Source organism: Panthera onca, chromosome D1 (genome assembly GCF_046562875.1).
Source record: "Panthera onca isolate mPanOnc1 chromosome D1, mPanOnc1 haplotype 2, whole genome shotgun sequence".
Lineage (NCBI taxonomy): Eukaryota > Metazoa > Chordata > Mammalia > Carnivora > Felidae > Panthera > Panthera onca.
This window is the reverse complement of record NC_138348.1, coordinates 36,232,330-36,247,425: the sequence shown is the minus strand read 5'-3', so window position 1 is coordinate 36,247,425 and position 15,096 is coordinate 36,232,330. Positions and strand designations below refer to the sequence as shown.

General features: G+C 35.7%; 1 long non-coding RNA gene across 1 annotated transcript in view; it reads right to left on the bottom strand.

Annotated features, from left to right (window-relative positions):
* Positions 1-15,096, bottom strand: part of LOC132662464 (uncharacterized) — a 65,461-nt gene that overhangs the window by 20,436 nt on the left and 29,929 nt on the right. The window contains exon 2 of the long non-coding RNA XR_009602596.2: positions 8,805-9,010. This is a non-coding gene — a long non-coding RNA (uncharacterized LOC132662464). The remainder of the gene's footprint in view (positions 1-8,804; positions 9,011-15,096) is intronic.

The following is a 15,096-nucleotide window of genomic DNA, read 5'->3' as shown; positions in this document are numbered from 1 at the left end:
GACTTATTTATCTTTATTCTTCCCTCCCAAATTATCCCAGGGATTTAACATGAATCCTACTTACAAAAGTCTCCTTCATCCTGTAAGTATGTTTTCTCATTTGCTCTGATAAGAGCATTGCAAAGTGGAGTACAATCACCATCTCTGTTCCTTTCTGATATTCCCAACGCGAAATACCCAGATATTTTTTTTGTCTTATCAGTTTCTCTATAAATAATGAGATAATAGTCTGCATAATATCAAAAGCAGCAGCAATAACAGTAGCTATAAACAGGTGAGGTAACACAGTTTTCTAAATTCTTAGAACAGTGTAGTTGATGATTTCTTCAGATCAAGAAACTAAGTTTCCTTTTCTCTGGTTCCCCTGGAAAAGTAAACTGTATGAGGGCAACTGTCATTTTTGCATGTAAACTGTCACTTAAAAATAGGTTTGTCCCCAAGGAGGAGACCCTGACATTTGCAACAGAATGGAAGAAACTGGAAAATATTATGCTAGATAAAATAAGCCAAGAACGGGGACTGGGTCGACGCCCAAAGTGTACAAAGTTGCAGCTACATATAATGAAAAAGTATAGAGATGTAAAGTATAGTCAATAATACTGATAGCTACAGTCCACAATACTGTATTGAATACTGGTAATTTGCTAAGAGAATAGCTTTCAGATGCTGTCACCACACATACACACAAGATAAATATGTGCAAAAATGAATATGTTAATTAGCTTGACGGTAGAAATCATTTCACTATATATATGAATAACAAATCATAATGTTTAAAAATATACAATTAAAAAAGCAAACTTTGTTTCTGGATTAACCCCTTTCACCAGGCAATATAGTCTACACAGCTTGCTCTCCTATAGGTAATGGTTTTATAAATATATAATTTTTGTGCATCTGATTCTCCATTCAAATATACAATTCACTGACAGTAGGAAATGATGATAGAAGACAAAGTTAACTTTTTAATAATTTAGGATATGCAAAATGACATTTACATGTCCTCTACTGCTTTTATTTTATTTTAGTGAATAAAAGAACAGCAGAGGGTATACGTGCATATGGATGCAAATTTGAGTGTCTAGATTGGCTTCAATTATTCATGGCAATCTCTGTCCAAAGGTTATTTTCTAAACTTTATTTTGATTGTTTTCATCATTAAATTCTATGTCCTTTGGGCAAGTTCAAAACTAACTCTTCGCAGGTTGACTCAAAATAGTACCCTCGTCTCCCACATTTCTTTTCTCTCTTCTGCCCCCATTTCCTCATCTCATCCCTCTTGTCCATCCCTCCAACCTTACCAGCTCCAGACCACAAGATACAATAGAAGCTTTGCTAGTGCAATTGTTTCACAGGTAGAATGAAGTTAGGGGGAAATTCAGAAATTTTGGGTAGCAGCCCTTCTAACTTGAAAATCGAAATTCATTTTTTATGTAAAAATATGACTGATTTATCTAATACATAATGACTAATTCGATTTTTTTTAGACTGGCACTTCTCCTATGGTTGCTCCTCTGGAAGAATAGCTTATAAATTCCTGATAACTACTAACATTCGAGACTTTCTCCTGTGAATCAGCACATACTGTTTCTTTACATGGAATTCCAAACTTCCTACTCTTTGCAACACTGGCTTCCTCTCATTTTTCAGGACTCTTCAATGCCACTTTTATTGTGTTGACTTGATTCTTGCTTATAATATGTATTTACTAGCTTTGAAATGTATCCAAAAAGAATAAAGTTGGCTTCAATGCATGACTTTCAATCTCTCTAGAAAGCATAGCACTTATTCAATTTATTAACTTAGGAAAAACAACTAAGAGGTGAATTTATTTGTGAGAGAGCTCATATATTTATGAAAATACATTTGTTCTTGAAAGGTTATTTTCTGCAAAGTAAGATACAGTGTTACTTCCTGTATTCAGACCTGAATGCAAAAGAGCTCGTTCCAGTCTCAGGACTAAGTGCTGTCATATAGCTAGATAGTTTTTTCATTCTAACTTCTGATCCTTTAAGCATTTTCAGAGGCAATGATAACCTTCACCATTACAGGGTACTGAAATAGCAGATAGACAAAACTAAGTTACTTCTCTCTGTGAAAGAACTCTAGTTAAGCAGAAAGGCAGCAGGTCTCAAAATCAAACACTGGTTATACTCCAGCTCTGATGTGCACTGGGTATGAGATGACTGGCAACTACTTAACCTCAGTAGGCCTTGGTGTCCTCTTATGTAATACTGGTCCTTCTTCATACATTTGAACAACTTTTGGAAGTGTCCTATGCAATCATGAGCTACTGATGTGGTGGATAGTTTTCTCTCCAATATGCTCATACAGTTCTGTGTAATTCTCCATTATAGTGTAATTACACTAGCTTACAGTGACTAGCTCTGCTTGAATATAAGCTTCTTTTATGTAGGGGCTACGTTTTACATTTGCTCTTTATTATTAGCATCTACTATAGTACACATAAGAGACCCTCACTGGATATTGAATGAGAAAATTAATCCCTCTAGGAATAGTCCCATTATTTCCATTATGAGCTGAATATTCACACTTCATCTTGAAACACTAATATAAGATGAAAAGAATTTTTGCAAATTCAGGGATCAACGTTGCTGGCATTTTAAATTCACTTGGACCAAATCTGAGGAAGGAAATGTGAGAAATTAAAGAGTGATAGGTACAAGTGTTGAGTAGGTAGTCATATTATCTAGGGATTTTAGGAAATCAATAGACTCAATTAATCAAGCCCTTACAATCAGGAAAGGTGACCCTGAGTTCAACCTGCTATTGTGTGGCAGAGATAATGTGATAAATCTGACTCTCAATCCCCTAAACACATTACAGCTCATCAACTGTTTTTTCTAAGAATTATTGGACACCTACTAAGGAAGATGGTGAAATAAAGTAATATGAGCCTCATCTCGCATCCTTGCTAAGCCTACTTACAATATCATCTGTAAATTACTGAACAGAGACAAGGCCAAAAGAAGAGAAACTAAAGTGCTTAGAAAACCTTCAATGATATATACCATCTACTGAAAAGTTAAAAGTTGGAAATAGAGCAGAGTTTTGGCTTTTCTGTAATTTTTGTCATATATAGACATAGCATATACTGATAATTTTGGATAAATCATAATAAATATGCCATAAACTATTGAATACCAGTTGTTCTCTCTATTTTTAACATATAAAGTGTTATTTATACAGTCTTCATGGTAGTCTAGGACAATCTATTAACTGTGGAATATTTTACAAATAAGTCCTATTGTCATTATTATAATAATGGCTTTGTCTTCTGACATAGAATCCTTAAAATGTCAAGCAGATAGGGGAAATCCAACAAACCAATTTTTGATGGTGTAGAATCAAGACTTTCTACTAAAAAGTGTTTGCAAATGTTTCTTCTTGCATTTGGAAGGTCTGCATTTTAACTAAAAATGTGTGTTAGCATAGTATGATGTTTTCATTTGAAAAATACACCATATTTCAGGGAAAATGCACTTTAAATCACACTGACTGCACTTTGTTACACATAGCAAACTAATGTAAATAGTGTATAATGCAAATAAATTGAAAAGCTAGAGGTTATTGATTGTGGGAAAATGAAAACCAATATATTTTGTGTTTTAAGAAACATGTAGTTCTTCCTGTAGGGAATGTGTTTTACCTCTATATGGCAAAGGAGTGAAAAACAAAAAGAAACAAGAATATCATAGTATAGGCACATAGGACTATGTAATTGTAACAACAAAATAGTGGTATGTAACAAATCACCCCAAAACTTAGTAGCTTAAAATAAGAATGATGTAGTTTACCCAAAATTCTGTTGCTCTGCTTGGCGGTGTGCTTGGGCCACTAATAAGCCTGTAAAATCTAACAATTTGGTTGGGCTACACAATAAGAAATGGTCTCATTCACATGTTGGTGCTAGCTGTAGGCTGGGCCATTTGTCTCCAACAATTTTGTCCTAGCCTGGCTTTTTGTATGTTGACCGAATTCCACGGAGGCAAGCCCCAAGGTGCAAATGCTATTCAAGCCTCTGCTTATGCCATGATTACTGATGTCCCATTAGCTGCAGAAAGTCATCTGACCAAACCCAGGACCATTGTGGCTGGTAATTATGCAAAGGAATAGACAAAGGGAAGAGTGATTCATTGGTGCCATTACTGCAATACTTCAACGTGATAGTTTATCAGTATAGATGTCTAATATAGTCCTAGTATCATCTATGCCTATGGATAGGTACTAACAGTAAGAACATAGTAAGTAAAAGCCATAGAGGCTATAGCAATGGCCTTAACCCACCAATAAACTCAGAGAAATAATTAATCACCAAATCTCCTTCCAAATTGCAAACTTATTGGCCATCTAAGTCTTTCTTCTTTCAAAGGAAATCAGAACCTCTAAGCCACTATATTAACGAATGCTTGAGAAGGCTTGTAAGGTAATAAAATGTTAGAAACATAGTCTATTTGAAAAGTAATATAGTCATAGATTTATAAGGTGTTTATCAAGTTCAGTCCCTTCATGATGAAGGGCAAGTGATTTGCCCCTCAAGAGTGGGAAGAGTATAGACTTCAGTGATAGATTGAAACTGAATTTAGTCTCCATGCTCCTTTTTTTTTAAAATCAAGGATAGTTTAGTTTAATTGAAGGTAATATCTCCCATTAAACATGTACTTTGTAAATATTATATGTAATTTTTGTGGTCCAGAGCCCTTCTTATCGCCTTGATCAGAGAGGTGTATGATCAGTGACCTCACAGCAAGACATTTTCAGTTAATCATCTCAAAACACAATTGAAAATTCTAACCCTAGGAATCGTGGAGGCAGAAAGTGCAACAGGGCCTAAAGACTGGCTCACTCTCTGTCCAGCCTTGACATACCATCTTAATTTCATTAACTATTTGTTTCCTTTTGTATGAAATGAAGAGGTAAAGGGAAGGCTGGTCTTGGAGAAGTCTGGGTTGAACCCAAGCTGAATCATTCTGAGGAAGCATATTTACGACATTATTAATCTTGCTGTGTGAAGTATCACCCTGAGGTGATATATACATAAGGTTGATAGATATTTTTTTAAGATTTGAAAACTATCTGACATGTTTGCCTTCTAAGCAAGTTTAGTGCTCCTATGCAAGCAGCACAGGGAAGCTGTGAAGAGCTTTAAAAATGTGGAAGTCCTGAGCCTCACTCCTTTTCTGCCATAAAGGCATCAGAGAGTCTTCATTTCCTTTTTATGTGCCTAGAGAGGAGAACTTTAGCTTTTCTGTCTTCTTTCCTTGTTTCCCCTCCTTTTAATTTTCTTTTCCCTTCTTTCTCTACTTCATGCCAATCATTATGTAATGGTTATCAGTTGCTAATAATGTTTAGTAATGCCAAGCTGTACAAGTCATGAACTGTGAATTCCCCCTTGTCTTGTATCACACATCCTTCTACAGAGAAGTCTATTTCCATGGAACTGGGCTTCATCTCTCAACACTGCATAGCATGTTCTGTTGACTGTAGTTAGGAAGACATTGGTCAGTCTTTTCTTATTTACATCTTACTCATTCTCCATTACTGGCATGTACTTTCCCCAGATACATACCCTACCCTTCCAACAGTGCCACATTTGCTTACCATTCTCCTTTAGATGAACCATTTCATCCCTTTTAATAGGTCCAACGTGCCCCAACCCACCCATCTGAGGTTTGACCTTCCTGGGCACGTGTGTTCATCTTACGGATTTCAACTGATCATCCAAAAGAGGACCCATTGTCCTTTTATCATCACATCCTCACCACACCAAAATCAATATCCCAAATCCTTGATTTCAAAGGGCAGTAAGATTAAGGAGTCATATCTAACTTCACTTTTTATTGCACCTCTTACAGACGAACTTCAAGTCCTGGAAATTCTTCCTCTATATTTCTCTTATTTTTCTTCTCTTTTTTAAAACTGATTTTTCTCTTAAAAATTAAATCTTTTCTCAATTCTCATAATTTCTCCTTATTCTCCATTCTCTAATGTTCCCCCTTTTAATCCATCCCACACGTGACTACAAGGCTCATTGTTCTGAGCTTAGTTTTGTTCACCTCCTTTCACTTTGCTCTGTGCTGCCTACAGTAAGCAAGCAAGCAAGCAAACAAAATAATCTAAATAAAATTTTCCACAACTCTGTACCTGAATCCTAACCACTATCTCCCATTAATACTTCTAAGGTTCTTAAGCTTCTGTCTTCTTGGTCACTCTTGCTCTGTTGTCTCATAATTTCACCTAAGCTGTTCTGTTTTCTCAGCCCAGGTTCACCCTAATCAGACAGTCACTTTCCCTTACCACTTTTACCATAAAGTTCCACTTTCAGTGAGCATTATGTTACTGAAGTTTGCTAAGGATTATCGATGCAAGAAATAATGGTATAGTTACCAACATAATGTATTGCTGTGGTATGAATATTGGTGTTCCCCCAAAATTCATATGTTAAAATCTTAATGCCCAAGGTGATAGCATTAGGAGGTGGGGCCTTTGGGATATACTTAGGTCTTGAGGGTGGAGCCTCAGGAGTGAAATTAGTTGTTCTTCTAAAAGAGAAACCAAGCACTCCCTCGTCCCTTTCCACCATGTGAGCACACAATGAGAAGGCCTTGGCTATGAACACTCACCAGAATACGACCTTGCTGGCACCTTGATCTTAGAGTTCCCAGCTTCCAGGAATAAATTTTTGTTGTTTATGAGCTACCCAGTCAGTGGTATTTTGTTACAACAGCCTGAATGGACTAAGACACATATCAAATTATATTAGCCTTTGCTAGATGCCAAGAATGACTTTTTAGACACTTTTGTTCCTAGTAACCTGGCCTTTTGCTGCATTTCTGAGACACTAATCTAAGTTAACCTTACGTCTCTTCTATAAGCCTTACCAATCCTCTCAAAAATAAAATTCTTCATATTTTCTTCCAAGTATAAATTTACCCTTCTGAGAGTCATGCTCAGATGGGACCACCTGCATGGCAAATAGGCACCCATTCTCCTCAGAATAGAATTCAAGTTCCCTAGTCCTTCAGGATCCAGCATCTACCTACCTATCAACTCTTATCTTTTCTTACAACCTCCCTCATAAGTCCTTCCCCCAGCGAATGCTGAAATGGATGCTTTTTTCTGAAAGTCCCATGCTTTCTTTCCTCTGAGGCTTTGCACTTGCTGTGACTTCTACCTGTAACATGCTGTGACTTCTACCTGTAACATGATATGTAATTTTCCCTGTCTCATTCTGTAACCAGCTCATACATCATTTCCTAAAAGACTTTTCTGATTACCCATCCATTCTGACCTAGTCTATCGTTCACCTTCTCTGTTACAAGTTGTAGTTGCCTGGTCAGACATTGATCCTACTTAATGTCTGCTTGCCTATTTCTGTTAAGTAATGGCAACAGAAACTATGTTTTGCTTTTAATTCATGTGACTCTATAGTCCCTACCAAGCATAGAATAGATGATCAACACATGTTTTTAAATAAATTGTTATTAGAATTTTGATTTGCCTATAAGATGGGACTACCTAATGCACTTTAATGACCTGTTTCCAAATATTTTTGAAAGAGAATTAAAACATGTATTATACTAGACTACTTTATACTTAAACTGGTAAGGATTTATTCTCTCATGTTTGACTGACACTATCATGTATATGTCACTCATTCCTGACATAGTTTAAAAACTATGCATCAGAATATTGAAATACTAGGTAAACCAATAACATTAATAGTTACTGAGTTTGGCAAACATCACCTTGTGCTTTGTTTTCAGTATGCAATAAGGAAGTATGAGAAATTGTCTGTACAACATTGGCAGGAAGGATTTTAGAAATACTAGGAAAGGAAAAAAAAATATGGTTTACAAGTGATAGTTCACTGAGTTACTTCCTTTGTCATTGGAATAGCTTATTGTTGCAGCTTTTAATTTCCCTTTGCTAAGCCATGTTCTCTGCTTAACTGTGGTATCATTTAGTGCTTGGAACTATTACTCTCTAGACATTTGTCTCTTAACATAACATTTAATTCAAAGGCCACTCTGGAATGTGCCCAAGCTAGTTATAAGATATACTAGAAAAGGAGCTTTAGTATGTCCTATGTTACCTTTCCCCTTTGTAGAGTTGAGTAACTCAGCAATTATGCTTTAAAAATCATTCCCCCCACTCAGAGATCTAAGTACATCTACCCAAAATCCATTTACATTTTTCTCATATTGAGGCTCATCTAAATAGTCTCTCATATGGTACCTATAGGAAACAATCAAATTCTTCTTAGGAATTTGGCTTCCCAAATGCTGACTTCTAACCCTTTTGGGCAGTAATATGGTCCAGTGTTTATGAGCAGTGTCATCCAAAATTCTACTACCTTTACATGGCCACTTTTTTTTTATATGAAATTTATTGTCAAATTGGTTTCCATACAACACCCAGTGCTCATCCCAAAAGGTGCCCTCCTCAATACCCATCACCCACCCTCCCCTCCCTCCCACCCCCCATCAACCCTCAGTTTGTTCTCAGTTTTTAACAGTCCCTTATGCTTTGGCTCTCTCCCACTCTAACCTCTTTTTTTTTTTTTTTCCTTCCCCTCCCCCATGGGTTTCTGTTAAGTTTCTCAGGATCCACATAAGAGTGAAACCATATGGTATCTGTCTCTCTCTGTATGGCTTATTTCACTTAGCATCACACTCTCCAGTTCCATCCACATTGCTACAAAAGGCCATATTTCATTATTTCTCATTGTACATGGCCACTTTTTAATCCATCCCATTATACTTGGGCCTCAGATTTCTTACCTTACAACTGAAGTCCTTAGAGTTTTTATGAGGAAGGTCTGACCCTGCTCTTGTTGCTTTTTCTATCCTCCACAAAGATGCCAAGGAACTTGACTTCCATGGTGTTCCAAATGTAGAATTTCGTAGAAGCTTTATTTCTACTTGTATGGCCAAGGGATCCACTGGGCTGTGCCTCATAAACTGGTCTATGATAAAGTTTCATATGTCTGAGCAGAAAAAAAAAAAAATAAAAAACACTGTACCTCAGCATTTTCCAGCAAGTTGATTTGATTCATTTAACGTATATTCTTTGTTTTGAGATAACGTCTTTTCCTAAGTTCTTTGTATTACAATACCACTTGTCCTATGAAATGGTGATGACAATAGACGGATGTTAATTACTTTCAAATGTCCTTACTTGGAAAAATCAAAGTTCTTAAAACTTACTTTTCTTCCCCAAAACATATTTTGGAGATATTTACTTGCCTGTGAAATTCAAAAGATTAGAATTATTATGAAAAGCAGCAGTGTTTGCTAAGTAAGCTAACATTTGCAGTATTTGGGGCACTCTCTAGCACTTTGTACATATTACTTCTTCTAATACTCATAATGTCACTGTGAGATACTATTTTTAGGACCATGTTATAGATGAGGAAACTGAGGCTCAGAGGAGTTTTATATCTTTCCTACAGTCACAGGGACAATAAATGTTAGAGGCAGGCTGTGGACTAAAGTGGTTTTGTGCCAAACATGTGGCTCTCAATTTCTATACTGAACTGCTGCACTGCTTTTTTCCACACACTCCTCTTGGCTACTGGCTTATCAGGTGATTCTATTAATTACTCCACTGGTGCTGTAGCTCCTTGATGTCACAGGATCTCTACATCCATGTACCAGCATATATTCTTCCTTTACAAGCAAGCTATACAACCTCTCTGGGGTTTGGTTTCCTATAAAATACACGGACCAGAAATGTGAATGCCAATGCCCAGAGGTGGTACGAAAGAATAAATGTATTTGAGGCCATTAGGACAGGTCCAAAAGCACAGAATCTCTATAAATGAGCTATAAATGTAATCTCTTCCATTTCAATCTTTCCACCTCACGTCCTCTACTGAACTCACCTTGTGGCTGGAAATGGGTTCTTGCCCAGGTACTGTTCCTCCCTGCAATCTCTATTACTTTCTCTTTACCAATCAGTGTTTTCATTCTCAGGAGCTGTCCACATATAGAATACAGCTCCTTTTCCTACATACATTTTTTTTAACCAAAAGTAGATTAAGATAACAGCTGCAATGACAACAATATTAACAAGAATGATGGTTAACATTTATAGAGCATCTGAGCCACATGTTCAGCAAAAAATCTTATGTACTCCTACAATCTCATCTAATCCTCATGACCAATTCACCATCACAATCCTCAATTTCACAATGAGGAAAGTGGACTCAGAGGAGTTAATACCTCACCCCACGTTAGTCAGTTGATGAACTACATAATGTGGGTTGGAAGTCAGGCAGTCAGACTTCATAATCAATATGTTCAATGAGAATGTCTAAAATGTCATTGCCCGGTTTGTGCTTTTTGTGTGGCTTTAAAAATAGGACTTTTGAGACTCGGTCTCCAGATTAAACTTAGCTGTATAGGACTGTGGTTCAGCTGCATTTTGCATTCATTTTTCCAAAGACTGAAATCTTATTTATAATCCTCAGTTTGTCTGCTGACAGATTTTTCCAATGCTGACGATAGCATCAATCACTGTATGCGACTTGGCCCTGGCTTCTTTGTGCTCATTTTCTGATTGTTCATCAAAACTCCATAGACACACATGGAAGTCCTTAGTTCTGGTAAAGCTACTAAGGCTTTCATATGTGTCTGCTATTATCCTTCGCTTGTTGACCTTGGCTTCTCTTCCTAATATGAAAAGTATTCTTGCCGTTCCTTCTGGAGCAATTCTCTACTGATTGTCAGATCTAGAGATCTCAGGCTTTCTTACCTGCCTTATACCACTACTATCAAATCAGTTTCCTCTTGAAATTACTAACTTTACCTTTTTCATCGTATATCTTTAGATACCTTTTATCTTTGGGTCATCAGAAGTGATCTCATGCCTCTGCCCCAACTTTTGTTCAGTTGTATATATGCATTCCTTTTTTATAATGCCCTTCCCTCAACCATTTTCTTTCTCTGTCTCATTCTATCTAATTTAACCAAGTATTTGTTTCTTGATCCCATAATAATTTTCTTCTCCCCATGTTTTAGAAACTTTAGTAGTTGAATGATATATATTAAAGAACAGGTAGTCTAGACTTTTCATCTTACACACATAAATAACTAAGGACACAGGGAAGTTACAGGACTGGTCTGGGGTGAGAAATGGAGATAGGTCCAGAACTCAACTGTCCACTGTGTCAACTTATCTGGTGTCATTATCTGAAGCTATAGGTTCAGAGGTCTTGCTGAGATACTAGTATATACTCTGAGTGCAGTAAATGTGAAGTCAGAAAGAGAAGTAATGTTTGAAATGTACAGAATGAAAAGCTGGCAACATAATCAATCCCATAATTATCCAGAATATAAACTGTTAAGCAGAGGATTCAATTCACATGGTGATCAAGTCGACATGGAAGCTGACTTCTGCTAAGATTCTATCCAATAATGAAGGATATGCAATTGTGAACATACTATACTTTAATTTTGGTGGAAATGTCATGGAATGAAATTTATCATAAATCTTGTATTTCCTGAAACATGCGATATGTCCACTTGTGTGAGGCTGTGTTTCATACATCCCTATGAGTTGGATTATATCTTACAGTATTTGACACAACTTATCCTGATGAAGTTGAGTGATTGTAGATAAAAGGCTGGCAAAATTACCATGGTGGAGTTAAAAGACCTCAAGTGAAGTGCAATATTCCTGGAAAAACTCTTGTGGAGACCCATGAATGAATCAATGTGAATAGTATGAGATTTAGCAGGTAATTTATTGGTAAAATACTATACTATGTTTTTCTGGATATTGTAATAGTTTTGTTAACTCTCAGGTTTCTTTAATTAGTAATTTGTTTTTATTCTTTTCATTTTACATAATCATTTGCATATCTTATTTTGTATTCATAATATTGTATTATTTTTCTTTACTTCTCTTTTTTCTTTTCTTTTCACTTTTCTTTTCTTTGAAAGAGAGGGCGAGAGCTTAAGCAGGGAAAAGGAGTAGAAGGAGAGAGAGAGAGTCTCAGGCAGGCTCCACACTCAGCACAGAGCTCAACATGGGGCTCAGTGTGGGGCTTGGTCCCACGACACTGGGATCATGGCCAGAGCTGAAATTAAGAGTCGGACACTCAACCAACTGAGCCAGCCAGGCACCCTTATTGTTTTTCTTAAAAAGGCAATAAGAAGTTGTAAAACTCCAGGTCTGTAAACCTAGATCTGCCCCTAAAAGCAAAAGACATAAAAATAAAGTATGAAAAATTTTCTCCTTGGGGATAAGCATGGGGCAAGAAAGTGACTTGTCATTATAGAAACAATGGAGAACAAGATTAATCCTCTTAGATAAAAGGGGCCAGTTTTCAGTTATGTAGGAGAATTAATTGAAATCGTGGATGGAGACTTGAGAAACTGTTCTAATTTTGGACCTTATAAACATAGGAAAATATACCTTTGTGTTGGGCTGAGAATGGTACATATCTTGTACCAAAGGCATGAGGTTTTCCATGGGCCAGTAAAACCCAGTGAAATCCAGCCAGCCAGATGGAGCTTTCTATTGATTATGATTGTCCTTGTCTTCCTAGCACCCATCTCTATAGGATGCAATGTATACTATTAGTAACAGGAATTGAGAATTCAAAGGTTGATTTCATGGGTTGATTATAGAAAAATAATTGTCCTATCACACTAATTATAAAGTTATGTAATTAAAACAATATAGTGCATATTCTAAAATTTTCAGAAAAATTATTTTAATCAGATCATTTAAAACAATTTATAGTCATACACACTTATTTCAGAAACTTTTTCCCTATTGTCTCTCTATTTACTTAAATCCAAATATTTATTCAATGGTTCCTTTTAGAAATATGGAATCTCAGGACCAATTCAATATTCTCCTATAATTTTTTTTTTTAATTTTTGTAGTGGTGCTATAATTTTTATTTCACAAGCTACCAAAATCAGTCTTATCTCATTAAGGCTCTCAAAAAGAGGTATAAAGCATTGTAAATTGGCTTTAAAAGCTTTATTGCCTAATACCATATGATTTCACTTATATGTGGAATCTAAAAAACAAAACAAATAAACAAGAAAATAAAAATCAGACTTATAAATACACAGAACAAACTGATGGTTGCCAGAAAGAAGGAGTGGGGGAAGGGCAAAGTGGGTGAAGGGGAGTGGAAGATACAGGCTTCCCGTTATAGAGTGATAGTCATGGAAATAAAAGGTATGGAATAAGGAATATAACCAATGACATTGCAGTAGCATTGTATGTGACAGATGGTAGCTACACTTGTGGTGAACATAGTATGACATAAAGAAAATTCGAATCACTATGTCTTAGTACTTGGAACTAATGTAATATTGTGTGTCAACTACACTCAAAGTTAAAACGAAATTCTCTTGACTGTTTCTTGTTGTTTTGTGTTGACCTTTACCATGAAAATGAAAACAGAACAACATGAGTACAAATCTGATTTTTCTATTCACTGTACTATTCTTTATACAACAAAAAAAGGGGACATCTTGATCTCACAGGCTTACTGTCTGTAATATATTTTACTGCACAGTTATGACATTATTTCATGTTTAATCCTAAATAAAACACATGATAATTATTTGGCAAAAAGTTATATACTGAAGAAAATCACAAATAATATGTATAAGAGAGTTGAATAGTAGTGCTTACTATACAATTTAGAGGTCATTTTGAATTAAACTTATAATAGAACTTTCAATTATTTGCTCTTTTATTACATGATTATTTTTTCCTTTTTTAAAAATTTTATTAGTTTTTAATTTTAATTCCAGTATAGTTAACATAATGTTATGTTCATTTCAGATGTACAGGATAGTGATTCAACAATTCTATACATTACTCAGTGCTCATCATAATAAGTGTACTCTTAATCCCCTTCACCTATTTCACCCCTTCCCCCCACCTACCTTCTCTCTGGTAACCATCAGTTTGTTCTCTATAGTGGAGTCTTTCTTGGTTTCTCTCTCTCTCTCTCCCTCTCTCCTTTGTTCACTTGTTTTGTTTCTTCAATTCCACATATGAGTGAAATCATATAGTATTTGTCTTTCTCTGACTGATTCATTTCACTTAGCATTATACTCCCTAGCTCTATCCATGTCATGGCAAGATTTAAATTTTTTATATGGCTGAATTATATACCTCTATCACATCTCTTTTATCCATTAATCTATTGATAGGTACTTGGACTGCTTCCATAATTTGGCTTATGTAAATAATGATACATTAAACATAGGGATTCATATATCCTTACAAATTAGTGTTTTTGTATTCCATGGGTAAATATCCAATAGTAAATGCATATTTTCATACACTGTTTTTATAAGATACTTTGGTTGTTAACGTGACAAAACAGAGACAAAAGAAATCTTAACCTTTCAATGAAGTTCTAGTGAGAACATTAGGTACATACACACAAATATAAAATAAAATGATTCAAGTGAAACATAAATACAGAAGAGCAACACACATATTAAAGTACACTCTTTGATGATGATAAATATAAAATAAATCATCAAGTATATGTTTTTTTTTTTTTTATTAATCAGATACACCAAATTTAAGAGAATCAGTGGTAGCTAGTTCTGCTTAAGACGAGGGGAAATAGGTAGTAGTAGACCCTATTGGTTTTCTGGTAATGTGATACAAAATTTAGAGAACAATTCAGGAAACAACAGATGTTGGTGGGGATATGGAGAAACAGGAACCCTCTTGCACTGTTGGTGGGAATGAAAACTGGTGCAGCCACTCTGGAAAACTGTATGGAGGTTCCTCAAAAAATTAAAAATAGAATTACCCTAATACTTTGCAATTGCACTACTGGAAATTTATTCAAAGGATACAGGAGTGCTTATTTGGAGGGGTACATGTGCCCCAATGTTTATAGCAGTGCTATCAACAGTAGCCAAATTATGGAAAGAGCCCAAATGTCCATCAACTGATGAATGAATTAAGAAGATGTGATATATATACAATGGCACACTACATGGCAATGAAAAAAATGAAATCTTGCCATTTGCAACAATGTGGTTGGAACTGGAGGGTATTACACTAAGCAAAATA